Here is a 12,620-nt window from a genome sequence, read left to right as displayed (position 1 = left end):
CCCACACACACACACACACACACACACACACACACACACACACATTGTAGTGATCATACGTTTGATAACAGCAGGTTGATCATGTCAAGATGGAGAATAGGTTTCGTTTGCGGTTGTATTTATTTCAACCTGGGAGGATTTAAATCAGCCCAGCTGCATCAGTGTTGGCGTGAGGCTCCTGAGTCTGAGGCAGTTGCAGTACTGCAAGCTGCCATTAGGTGTCCCTGCTCCACCAGTAAAATCAATTGGATGTCTGTGGACTGTTCTGATGAGGTTTTCTCCTTCCTGCTCCCAGTATGCCTGCAGAACAGGTGAATGAACTGCTAGTCTAAATAAAATCTAGACAAATCTATCCTCTGTATGTGTATGTGTTTGTAAATATATCATTGTGAGGCCCAAATATCCCAATAGGGCAACAGGCCAGTATAACTAAATGACAAAACAGGTTGTTTTTCTCACTTGGCACATCTATTTGCAGCATAAAGACTTGAGCATCTATTTAGTTAAAGCTCCTATAATCAGGGTTTTTTATATTAACAATGGATGAAATTGATGCGTAATGTAGAAGGGGGAGAATTATCTCCCACCCGACCCATTACCCTCGGCATTGTTTTGGTTTTTCAGCCTGCAACTTCACAGTTTTGGTTTAGTCTCACACTGTATTCATCAGCAGTGTTTTATATACAACATGAATTATTTAGTGATAAAGGCACTGTACACTAGCTGCTTAGCACCAAACAACAGACACAAAGTTAGCAACTAGCTGGTGAAGATAGTGGAACATTAAGCAGCAGACAGAAATTGTCCTCAGGAGCTGGTGGAGACAAAAACAGAGGAAAGTGCCTTCATATTTAAAAGAACCAACACTGATTTTTCAAAGAGGAGATGTAGACCACAGTCTCCGTATTGAAGTCATTATGTGCCCAACATTCTCCCTGCCGTGATTTTTGCCTTGCTTCTGACAGAGAACAGTCATGATTCACAAGACAGCAAGAGTTATAAAATGGTGTTCTCAGCAATTAAATTACTTTGCAAGCCTGTTGTGTTTCTGGTGAGGACAGTCTCATAAAAGAATATAAAGATATCATCATATAATATCATCGTCATAATACTTCTGAAATGTGTGTCTAAAGTTATATGGTGCAGCTTCAGTTGTTCAGCCTTTTCCAAAACAGCAGAATTGGTCAAATCCATTATTCCATTCAAGAGCAAATACAAATACTCCAAACACCTTGAAGCTAAATGATTGCACTGTGGGTCCAACTCCAATGTTTACTTCATTATCCTCTGTGTGTTCCTCATTTACAAACCTCAGGTTGCCCTAAAGTGATTTGCTGGAAGAGTCATGCTGCTTTAATGTGCTGCTTGTATGCACAACTTGTGGCAGATTCTTGTACATCAGTCAAAATATCTACATTAACAGCTGTCTCTGGAATAGCTGGAGAGCTAATTCATGCTACAATACTAGAATACATTTTTAAAATACTATATTATAAGATTTTTGTTTGGCAGCTAGCTAGCTAAATTATGAATCTTTTCACCCTCAAATTCACCAATGCTATCTTCTGATGTATTCTTTTCAACTAGGTGTAATCTGTATCATCTAAAAAAACACCCTGCCTGCTGTTGTTCTTGTTAGCCATAATTCTCTAGTCGGGTGCCATTAAACCACTGCAGAAGAAGACAGCACAATAACATGCCGTTATAGAGCGCTAGTCAAACCTCAAACAGTGGAAAATCGACAGGAAATATGACATCAGTTTGTTTTATGTATAATGTGAGGAAGGTTAATCTCTTCAGTGACTGACAAGTAACATTTGATCCACATGCCTCATGCCATCGTGATTTAGTCTGTTTCCGCTGCACATTTCACCTCAGTCAAGCATGAGAACATTTAATTAAATATATTTTGACTTTCTTTTTTGCATGAATTGTAAATTCATAAATAAAAACAGTGTGTCCAAAATGAGACACTGAAAAGTTTCCTTAGTAATGGTCTTTTTATGGTAAATATTCAAATGTCTCAACTGAATATTTCAGTGATTTTACATGTAGCACATTTCATTTTTATTTATTCTCTTTTATTAGGTTAAAGGATGAATAGTCTATGGGCAGTTACTGCAGTAACACAAATGTGTAGAGACAATGTGTGGGAAACCAGACAGGCAGACTCACAGAGAGACGGAGACAAAGGGGATAGATTCCACACTGCTCTTATAACACTCTTTCAACTCTGACGTTTGCTCTGTCAACGTGAGCTACGTTTTCTCTCCGTTTTCTGCTTCTGAAATGTCAAAGAAGGTGGTGTGGCTGCTGCAGAGGTGCTCTGCCTTTACTACCAGAGAAATAGGGAGAGTGTCACTGTAATTGTAATATGAAGATGACTTTTTCTCTCTGTCTTTCTGTCTTTGCAGAGACTTCTGGATCCCGAGGAGAGAATTTCCCTGCTCATTAAACACATTGTAAGAGGAGCAGAGTCTGGTAGCTACACACACACACACAAACATAAAACAATACACAATACACTTTCGTACTCACATTTTCTTTACACTCTTTTTTTCTTTAGTGTTGCCCCTGTACAGCTTGCTCCTGTTCTCCACTTTTCCTATTACAGTTTATGTAATTATTGATTCATCTTCTTCCATCTTTTCTCTGATCAAAATGGACACAAACTACGCTATTAAAAGAACACCTGGACTGTTCAATTTCCAAGTGATTGGATACTCAAATTGGATTTCAAATTGGATTTCAAAGTGTCTTTTGCGTCACGCATCACACAACATACTGCAGCATATGTGGTTACTGGCGCCTATACGTCCATAGGGTCCAATCTCATCACTTGCAAATAGCAGTGTGGACAGTCAGAAACCTTGAATAAATTAACTTTTGAAGTTTAACCTTAAATAGAGGGCCACAATAATCCATGTCAACATGCTACTGTAAAGGCCTGTGCCATAACATTTTAGCTATTGGCTAAGTGCCGTGCACAGTGCAGGGTTAGCTTTACGCTGTCTAAAGATAGCTGCAGTATTTTGTTTATAGCTATTTGCTAATACAAATATAATTTAAATCAAAATTTGACTTTAGTTGTTAGCGTTACATGGATCCCCCTCATATTTTATTAAACAGCTTTTTACATGTAAAAAAAGCTTTACAGTTTGTCAGGTTAGGAACTTGTACTTCAATTTGACCTCAGTTTGACAGCTGTTGAAAATGGTTTCTCAGTATGCCAATGACAATGTATGGTTAGCCAGGACATGAAAAGGAAATGGTAAACAACTCACACTAGCTGTGTCAAAGGTACAGGTAAAGGTACCTTGGTCTTATGCTCATAAGTGAGTGATTCTGACTTTGGGTCCTGTTAACTTTACCCTAACCAGCTCTCTTGTATGGTGACATTTGGGAAATGCAACTCTGGTAAAAAAAACACGTAACGGGACAAGCAGCGCAAGCCTCCCAAAGCTTTCCAAAAAAACTTCAGAAAGATAAATCGTTTGAAAAGTTTGTCCTTGAGCCCGACTGAATGTAAACACAGAAAGAAGCCACCCAGATTAGTAACTGCTGCTTGGCAACTTTGTTTATGGGCAACAAGCAACATACTGGCTAACAAAATTTTCCATACCTAACACAGAGTGCTAAGCAATATTGTAATTTTATGTACATGCATATCAGGAACAGGAATGTATGGAAGCCATTAAGTGACTATATTAAAATGATAATGTAGTAAAATGGATAAGCTGTGGACAATATTCAAATGTTAATTCAAATTTGAAAATTAAAATGCAATATAAACAATGTAACCTGATTTTCTATTTATGCGAGCAATATTTAAGTCAACGTCATATTCAAAAGCAATTAGTGTCTAAGCTGTGTATTGTCACCATGCTCTTTTGGTGTCAAAATAAAAACTCAAATGCTTAAATTGTTTATATTGCATTTTAATTTTCAGATTTGAATTAACATTTAAATATAGTCCCCTACAGACTTCCATAAGAAAGTGTAAAGTAATTGTAATCCAACTGTAATGTTAAAGTATCATGAATACAATAAGTACATTTATTTTATTAAAAAGGTGATTATCCACAGACTCTCAAAACTTCTTTATCAAGCAAATGTATAAGGCAACAATTACGTAAGGTTAACAAATATGGTTTTGACCCACCAGTAGCATCGAAATGTTGCCTTTTTTAACCCAAAAATCCAGTGGATGTATACCCTCCATGTTTCCCTTCATAATCTGTTATTCTGCATGTGGCCTAAATACAGTATAGGATGGGACTTGCAAGCAACTACATTTTTTCATCTATATTTATTTAATGGTCAGCATCAATACAAACAGATTGGTTGGTGTATGTTACCTTAGAAAGTTTACCTTTATTTTGGGCAAGCAAATAATTACGCAAGTAAAGTTACAATTCAAACAAGTATTATAGACTTATTATCACTCAACATGGTGTTTGCTAAAGTGCAGCCCGCATCCAGGAAGATGGATCATTTTTCTAAGGATTCTGATTGACCATTTTTCCGAGGTTAACAACAGTTCCAAATCCCCAAAACTGTACAGTGTTGACTGTTCTCCTTTAAGTCAACAAAGAAGTCACATCCCAGCGAGTGAAGTTGCTACAACGGCCTCATTGGCTCTTTAATGTTTTTCTTTTGCCTCCCGCTCTGTCTGTGGCGCCGGGTGGGTGGAGATGGTGAGGTAATTTGATGCAGAGAAGCGACTGGAGCGAGACGGAGCTCCGAGAGAAATCCCAGGTTCACACCAGGGTGGCTTACACTGCTGCTTTACTCTCTGTTCACACACACCTACCCCCCCCCCCCCACACACACACACACACAAAATGAAATGAAACAAATGAGCACACAAGCACCTGCTTATACACACACAGACACACACAACCACACAACCATGTATTTTCACGGCTGTGCACGCACATACAGTACGAGTAGAAACACACACATTCAGAGCAGCTTATGAGTTGTGTGCTTCAATACAAGCCGCAGTATAGCCCATCTGAGAAAAGGTAAATTGAATTTTACAGGCACAAAGCCGACTCCCCTGCGGTCTTTAGAAAAAAAGCCCCACTTTGTGAGTCTAAAGCTTTTCTAAAGCTTTCGTCTCTTCATTGCTTTTTCCCCCTTTCCTTTTCTTCTTCCCGCTCCCTGTGTCTCTCTCTCTCTCTGTGTGGGGGAAATGAAGGTGTGAGAAACACTGATCGATATGCTCATTAAAGAGTTGTGTCATTGGGAGGACTGCAGAAGGTCTGCACAGCTGCACACAAAGAGCACAGAGGCAAATGCGGCACGGAAAAAGCCTGCTATATCACCATCCAAAACAGAAAAGCGCCACTTTTCACAATCACAAAGAGCTAACTGAGGGTAAAAACAAATCCTCTTTTTCTCCATCTTCTTCCTATTTCTCCTGCTCTCTCCCACTGCCTCTTTACTTACCCAGAGATGTAGTTAAAGCACTTATATTCTGCTTGTACAGAGGATTTTCCAGACTGTTTGTGCCTCTATTATTAGAAGCTCCCATATATAGCCTGTGTTTCTGTATTGGGTCAACACAAACAGCTATGTAGCTAGTCACTCTGCCCACACAATTAACCCCCCCACACACAGAGGTACTGAGAAAGTGCAGTATGATATGTTAAATTCTAATTAACTATAGCACTACCACCTCCACCGCTCAGCCTTGTGTGTGTGTGTGTGTGTGTGTGTGTGTGTGTGTGTGTGTGTCAGGCAGGTGGGAAAAAATTGTCAGTGTGATATCCCATCTGTGCAGGATCCACCATATGCATTTCAAAAATTCTGCAACGTTTCTATGCCAAATGATCGAGAGAGAATGACACTGCTCCATCTGCCAGTGCAGCGTCTATATTTGAGGTGTAAGGTATAAAGTGGAAGGAGAAATTACTGAAATATCCCACTGAAATGTCTCTTGTAAAGAGGATAAAAATAGAACTGGAGTCAAAAATGGTGTAAAACTCCAAAAAAAAAGTAGTAAGTGGCTCATTCAAAATGTTTTCACATTTGGAAACAAGTGCATTCACCTTTAGATCAGAAGATCAAAGATTAAATCTGAAGCAAGCAGCCTAGAGAGATGCTCACAAGTCCAGTCTCAAGTCTCTGAGCAAGAGTCCAAGTCAAGTCTCAAGTCTCTGAGCAAGAGTCCAAGTCAAGTCTCAAGTCTCTGAGCTAGAGTCCTAGTCAAGTCTCAAGTCACTTGTGGTTATAATGAATGTTGTATCACCTGCTGCATTCAATCCAGGTTGCTTGTAACACTGCATAGCTATTAGGAATTCTGTAACTGTAACCTGTTTTTCACTTACAGGGCACAACCATGTAATGTGCAATGCAATTAATGACAGCTTATTAATTAGCCTACTGTAAGTCAACACTATTATTGTTCAGCACGTCTTTGTTTGGGCCTTGTTCTAAGATGATGATGAATGACACAGCAGCTGCCGGTGTTTGTGGTCCTCTCTCACGTGTGGCCTTGCACAGCTGATAATACATGTTATGTAGGTTATAACGGAGGGAGGGGAAAAACAGCAAGCTCATCAGATATTTCCTAAAAATAAACATCGTTCACAAGTCCCACACCTCGAGTCTCAAGTCGAGTCTGAAGTCACTGGGGCTTAAGTCGGACTCGAGTCCGAGTCTCAAACTCGAGTCCCCATCTCTGCAACCTAGTAAGCCTAGTTAGCTTATTTTTTTAAGCTGGTCAACCCAGGACAAAAAATGATAATGCAAAATTATATTTGGCAGTATGGCTCTGTTCTGGGATCTCCCTGCCCATCCACATGCCTATGTGGAAAGCATGTCTGAAGACTAAATGAAAGCTGTCTGAAGACTAAATGTTAAGCTTAGATTGCCATGTATCTTCAATCTGCACATTGTTACCTGCACTGAATCATGCAGACGCAGAGGGAAGGAGGACAGGAACAAGCTCTATCTGCGCACAGCGACATGACGCCCAGAGCGCGACAGTGCGGCGGCTCATGTTAGCATTCGGGCCAATCAATTCCCCGAGCACACCTCTCTGCCCTTCCACGTGCCTATGTGGAAAAGCCATAAGGTAGGGAGAGCACCTCCCTGCCCATCCACGTGAATACATGGAAAGCCCGAGGCAGAGACCCGCAGTAAAGAACCCCCCAAAACACGACACCGCCCTTCCACGTGCCTACGTGGAAAAGCCATAAGGTAGGGAGAGCACCTCCCTGCCCATCCATATCCATACATGGAAAGCCCAAGGCAGAGAGCAGCAGTAGGGACCCCCAACGCCCAGGACAACCTACCCGGCCCTTCATGCGCTATGTGGAAGTGCCAGTAGGAGGACCCAGCTGAACGCGTATTGCCAGTGCTCTAGATGACCTGAGTGAGGCTATTTGAATTATACATGCTGATTTGAGTTGCCACAGCTAAGTCTTACAAAAACCCAGCAGTTACGACGCATAACAGGGCACTCATGGCCCTTGAGCATAGAGGATGGCTTGATTCTCGGGCCAAAGGTAGCGTTCAAAGACAGATGATAACCGTGACTGGCTGCTGGCGTGACTGGCTGCTACCAGAGAGAATGATGAAGCGCTATGTAGGAGACCGCAGAATTGCATAAGAATAAGTTATCATTCTACAGAAAGGTTGTTGATATTTGGACTGCTCGACAAATGCACCCCTCACTTCAGTGCTCCCTCAGAATCTCCACCCCCAAATTCATGCAATGTACAATGCATGGCGACAAGTACTGCTCTGCTGAAATATGGCAAAATCCACAGTGTCTGCTGGCCAAAAGCACATTAGCCTCAGTAAGGCAGCATGTTTTTTGCAGTACTGTAGAAAGTGAGACAACAAGCCTGTCATATTTAAATAGTTATTGAAGCGATATATTTTTCTAAGCCAAAGTCTAAGCCATGGAGTCTATTTATGCACCAGTAGGATCTGCAGCATCACAGTATTTAATTTAAAATGGTATTTTGATACACATATCACCTTTAACAAATATAGCGCCTCTTGCGATTTGAAACTGCAGTAGACCATATTGTGATTTCAATAAAATTGCAATTGTTAAGCTCTAACGTTAAAGTAAACAAACATCATCAAATGAATGACATGCAAGGGAAAAAACAGCAATCCAACATCGGCGAGACTTGTGTGTGTTATCTGGGTGTTGATTGTGATTTATTGGTTTGCAAATGTCATTGAGTCAACAGTGGAAGAGAGATGAGTAACAGCAGCAAAACACCTGAAATGCTTGACTTAAAGCCAGTAGTCTCTACTCGACCATTCAGAAATGCACTGCAAGGCAATATACCCCCTTCAGAGAACACACAAAATGGAGGGCTAGCAAACCGTTAACCGTATATTCACTGAAATTTAAAAAAAGTGTGTTCACTTAGAATCACTTATTATCCCTTAAAATGGCTTGCTATGCTTCAAAGTACCTGGCAGATTGTCAAACAGCATCCTCTCACACCTTTCCTCTTTCAGAATTTTGATGGGTTCCTTCCAACCATTTTTAAAACTATTGAAATGGCCAGATGTGTGCAGTTGTGAAGGTTTGCAGGGTTTTAAGCTTTTGTCTTCCTTCTTCACACGTCATTTGACTTCCCTCACTTTTTGTCTGTGTAACCGACAAAGGCCTCTGCAGATTGCGCTCAGTTATCCCTGCATCAGGAAGAAGCCTTGGAGTGTGGAGGGTCAGAACAGGTGTAAACACTTTCACATCTGGTCATACAACATGGGTATATGAAATAGTTTGTTTCAAGCATAATGAACCCTTCAGGTACTACCTATTTAGGGAATTACATTTACATTTATTCATTTAGCTGACGCTTTTATCCAAAGTGAATTACAATTGATATACATGTCATGTGGAGCAACAAGGGTTTAAATGTCTTGCTCAGGGTCACAGCGAGAATCGAACGCAGGTCTCCCACACCAAAGGCAAGCATCTTATCTAAGCGCCATCACCACACCAATGATCATAAGTTGTCCTCTTTAATGCAACATGAGCCTGCAGATATTAGATGCCATTCAGAAAAAAATCTGCAAACTGGAACATATGATTCAGAAAGTAAAATTACTCGTGTACATAGATGTTTTGCTCACTTACAGTAACAACTGCAAACATTGCTTCTACCGTTGGGTGCAAATGTTTGTGGTGTGTTGAACCGTTAGGATGTAGACTGGGAGGAGGGCTCCATTTGTGCTTCTGGTTCCTATAGTTGGACTGGCCAGCTCTGGTTGCCTGGGTTACTGTATCCCTTGCGGATGGTCAGCTCGCTGTTGCTATGCTAATGAGAGTATATCAAAGCCACAAGCATCAGCAGCTGCCAAATATGTGTGTGTTTTATTTACAGTGTGACACCACAGGGTCACAGAGAGGCCAGGGCTTTTAACTTGAAATGTCATGCCAATTAAGAATTTGTCAAATTAAATTTAAATTGGCATGGAGCTGCTCCAAATGGGATTTCTCTGCTTTCCCCACCTCCTCTCACCTCCTCGACTGACTCCTCCTTTTCTCGCTCCTATTTTATTATTTACATCCCCTTCTCTCCCTCTTTTTGCTGCAGTTTATCAGTTTAATCATCTTGTGTGAGGAGAAGAGGAGGAGGGGGTTGGGGGCCTTGCGATCCGCATCATTCTCACATCCTTGTAGTAATGCATCTTTATTAGGCTCCCAACAGCAGCCCAGGAGACAAGACTCTGCTATCACTGTCAATTAGCAGGGGAGGCGCTCGGGGAAGCAGCTTGCTTCTCTTTATTAATAACTCCGAACAACCACACAGCACTCAGATGTATAGAAATAGGCTTTCTCTTTATTAAAACACACTCAGAGCAGCAGGGCCAACCGTACGGGGGAATGACATCAGGCAGTGTAAGGTGCAGTTGCAGAGCTTTAGCATTTACTGAGAGAATTTAAAAAAAGGGAAAGGATGAAGGGTGCTTTGCTTTATTCAACACAGGGACACATATTACATTATCATTTCATCATGGCTTTCTGGCAATATGGCTTTTTCAATCAGCAGATACAGACATTATTTATTCATAGATGCATTTTTAAAAGGCACACAAGATACAGCAACTCCACAGAGTTGACACAATCAAATATACATGAATATAATATTAGTGTGAGATGGTGGGAGGGACTGCCAGTGGACAAATGACTTTATTCATATGGAGGGCAAATGGAAAAAAGGATTGGAGCTGAGGACATTAACAACACCGCATTTATTCCTCCATTTGCTCCTGTTATTTCTTCACACAGATTTTTATTTAATTTGTCCGAAGCCGCTTCTGTGTGCGCGTCACTCTCTTAGCCTGAGTGAATCTCTAGTGTTGTGTTGAGTGTGTGTGTGTGTGTGTGTGTGTGTGTGTGTGTGTGTGTGTGTGTGTGGTGTGTGTGTGTGGTCTGGCAGTATATCCTTGCTTTAAGGCAAGTGTCTCTTTAATGAGGCTTTGCTGCAAAAGAAGCTCCCTAGGACTCTTGACGTGCTCTGCATTTCAAACATAGACTCTCCTGCAGCACGCAGACCACTAGCACATCCTCTCCCCCATCACACACACAAACACGCACACTACCTCACAGGTTGATGTGTGTGTGCATTGATTGGTGGGTTTCCTGAACAGAGTGAGAGCTTGTCAGTGGGAGACAACCTTTCTAATGCAGTATATCTGTCTTTCCCCTGCTCATACACTTTCTCTTGCTCTTCCTCCTTCTTCCTTCTCCGTCTCCCACTGCGGCTCTCTGACCTCATGTTTATGTATTGCATTGTCGAGCTGTCCGTCAGTGCTACTCTGTCAAAGGTCCCTCCTCCTTTTTTCTGTCTCCAGCTCTGCTTCGCTTGTTCCCCGTTGCAAAGGCCCAGAGACATGAATAATATAAAAACTCCATAGAAAGAGGAGATGGCGTTACACACACTCAGGCGTACACAAACAGGCTGCTGTGTGTGTTGTCGGGTGGCAGCGAGCACAGAAGGCTACAAGGGGTGAAAGACTTTGCAAAATGCTACGAACAATCACAAATCCCGTCAAACAAACTCAAAGTCTGGACGCTCAGTGCAAAGCAGCATTAATGGACAGATTCTGGAAAGCACAGAGGGGTTTGCAATGTGCTCTACGGCTTTGGCCACATATTGGATCGCAATAACAGGCTTTTTGTTGGTTTAGACGATATCAGCAGCTTAGTAAATGTTATGAATAGGCTCACACAACCTGAGCAGAAAGGCTCCATCAGAGCTTCAGAAGAAAACTAGACTCAGCCAGCTAGTTTTCACTTACTTGAAGCTCTGATGAACTATTGAGAATTGACTCAAGATGCAGTCGGAACTGTGTTGTCTTTCTGTGCGCGTGTTTGTTTTTCAAGGAGAATAAAGTGTTCAACAGCAGATCAGAGGGCTGATTCACAAAACCAAGATAGTGGATTAAGCCGGGCTTTTCCAGATATCCTGTCTGAATTAAGCCCTGACTCGGTTTCACGAAAGCAGTAGAATTTAAGTTACCATGGTATTTTATTCTGTGCAGCTAGCCTGCTCCAGACCAGGCTAACAGCCAGGCTTAGTTAATCCTGAAGCCTTATCTGTTCAGTCAGCGGTCACGCCGATCAGAGACCAATGATTTTTTTTTCTGTTATTCCATGTTCTCATGTATGTGCACATTTTTTATTAGCCTGCATTAAAATACCACAGGTAGCCTACATTTTGGCAATATGGTAGCACATACTTTGTGGTCATTAGGTTTCATAATTGGAGAAGACGCGTGCACCGTACTTTACACACAGTGAGTGGTATAAAAGCACAAAACGTGTGTGGCAGACAATGTATGGCACACACACTAGGCCTATACATGTATGTATGCATACATATATATATATACACACTGGCCAATGTAAAAAATTATCATTAGGTTTATAATTGTATAATAGCCTACTCCCTAATTATAGTCCCACTTCACTGGACCAATTTGTATATTGTGCACTCTTTCACAACAATGTTTTTAGATCTTTTTTCCTCCCTGGGATCACTCATCTGCTGTGAGCTTTGGAGAGAAAACAATGATTAATACATTGTGTTACAGTCATGCTTACAGTGTGCATTGCAATGATCACTTCTCTTTCTAGTAAAGTCAATTTCTTCAGAATCTATTTTTATCTCCATATCTAGGTCCAAGTCCTGCTGGGGATTTGGTGATATTTTATTTTGTTAAATTTTTCAAGTGTGTGCAGTTCAGACATCTGACAGTTTGTAAAACACTTTCAATTAGCACAGCAGGAACTGTTCACCTGTGGATGTCCTTCAGGTAATACTTACTACATCGGCTGTCAGACTGTAGGACTACAGCCTCAGGGTCAAGTTACAAATATGCAGTACAATAGTACTGCACAGTACAGTACAATACAGTATTTTCTATGAGTATTTTCTATGAAACCTTTAAGAAAGGTTTATTTGCACAATAAGAAAACATGCAATGCAATGTGAACATAGAAGAAACAAATGTACATTGTCCTAAAAAGTAAGAAGCTGCTGAGTACTGCATTATATTTTTATATTTTGAATTGTCACCTGCCAGCTGAATTTTGTGTTTCCTTTTATATAAATAAAAACATTTCCACCATA

This window comes from Micropterus dolomieu, linkage group LG18 (assembly GCF_021292245.1).
Source record: "Micropterus dolomieu isolate WLL.071019.BEF.003 ecotype Adirondacks linkage group LG18, ASM2129224v1, whole genome shotgun sequence".
NCBI classification, from domain to species: domain Eukaryota; kingdom Metazoa; phylum Chordata; class Actinopteri; order Centrarchiformes; family Centrarchidae; genus Micropterus; species Micropterus dolomieu.
The sequence above is the reverse complement of the archived record's forward strand: the minus strand, read 5'-3'. Positions refer to the sequence as shown.